Raw genomic sequence first — 1,727 nt, 5'->3', positions numbered from 1 at the left:
ACTGTTGTCAGTACCCTTGGCCCTGTGTAGTACTGTTGCCAGTAGCCTGGATCATGACCATCAGATGTTGTACTGTTGGCAGTACCCTGGGTCCTGTGTTGTACTGTTTTTTGTAGCCTGGATCATGACCCTCAGATGTTGTGCTGTTGTTAGTACCCAGGGTCTTGTGTTGTACTGCTGTCAGTACCCTGGATCATGACCCTCAGATGTACTGTTGCCAATACCCTGGGTCCTGTGATGTACTGCTGTCAGTACTCTGGATCATGACTCTCCAATGTTCTACTGTTGTCAGTACCCAGGGCCCTGTGTTGTACTGTTGTCATTACTTTGGATCATGACCCTCCGGTGTTGTACTTCTGTCAGTACCCTGGGCCCTGTGTTGTACTGTTGTCATTACCCTGGATCTTGACCCTCAGATGTTACACTGTAGTCAGTACACAGGCTCCTGTGTTGTACTGTTGTCAGTACCCAGGGACCTGTGCTGTACTGTTGTCAGTATCCTGGATCATGACCCTCAGATGTTGTACTGTTGTCAGTACCCAGAGCCCTGTGTTGTACTGTTGTCATTACCCTGGATCATGACCCTCCAATGTTGTACTGTTGTCAGTACCCTGGATGTTGATCCTCAGATGTACTGTTGTCACTACCCTAGGACCTGTGTTCTACTGTTGTCAGTACCCTGGGTCCTGTGTTGTACTGTTGTCAGTACCCTGGATCATGACCCTCCGATGTTCTACTGTTGTCAGTACCCAGGGTCTTGTGTTGTACTGCTGTCAGTACCCTGGATCATGACCCTCTGATGTTCTACTGTTGTCAATACCCAGGGCCCTGTGTTGTACTGTTGTCATTACTTTGGATCAGGACCCTCCGATGTTGTACTTCTGTCAGTACCCTGGGCCCTGTGTTGTACTGTTGTCATTACCCTGGATCTTGACCCACAGATATTGTACTGTAGTCAGTACCCAGGCTCCTGTGTTATACTGTTGTCAGTACCCAGGGTCTTGTGTTGTACTGCTGTCAGTACCCTGGATCATGACCCTCCAATGTTGTACTGTTGTCAGTACCCCAGGACCCGTGCTGTACTGTTGTCAGTATCCTGGATCATGACCCTCAGATGTTGTACTGTTGTCACTACCCAAGGACCTGTGCTCTACTGTTGTCAGTACCCTGGGTCCTGTGTTGTACTGTTGTTAGTACCCTGGAACATGACCCTCCGATGTTGTACTGCTTTCAGTACCCTGGATCATGACCCTCCAATGTTCTACTGATGTCAGTACCCAGGGCCCTATGTTTTACTGTTGTCAGTACCCCGGAGCATGACCCTCAGATGTCGTACTGTTGCCAGACCCCTGGGTCCTGTGTTGTACTGTTGTCAGTAGCCTGGATCATAACCCTCAGATGTTGTACTGTTGTCAGAACTATGGGTCCTGTGTTGTACTGTTGTCAGTAGCCTGGATCATGACCCTCAAATCTTGTACTGTTTCCAGTACTCTGGGTCATGTGTTGTACTGTTGTCAGTACCCTGGATCATGACCCTCAGATGTTGTGCTGTTGTTAGTACCCAGGATCTTGTGTTGTACTGCTGTCAGTACCCTGGATCATGACCCTCAGATGTACTGTTGCCAGTACCCTGGGTCTTGTGTTGTACTGTTGTCAGTACCCTGGATCATGACCCTCCAATGTTCTACTGTTGTCAATACCCAGGGCCCTGTGTTGTACTGTTGTCA

This window comes from Protopterus annectens, chromosome 2.part1 (genome assembly GCF_019279795.1).
Source record: "Protopterus annectens isolate FY-2018-M chromosome 2.part1, PAN1.0, whole genome shotgun sequence".
NCBI lineage: Eukaryota > Metazoa > Chordata > Ceratodontiformes > Protopteridae > Protopterus > Protopterus annectens.
The sequence above is the reverse complement of the archived record's forward strand: the minus strand, read 5'-3'. Positions refer to the sequence as shown.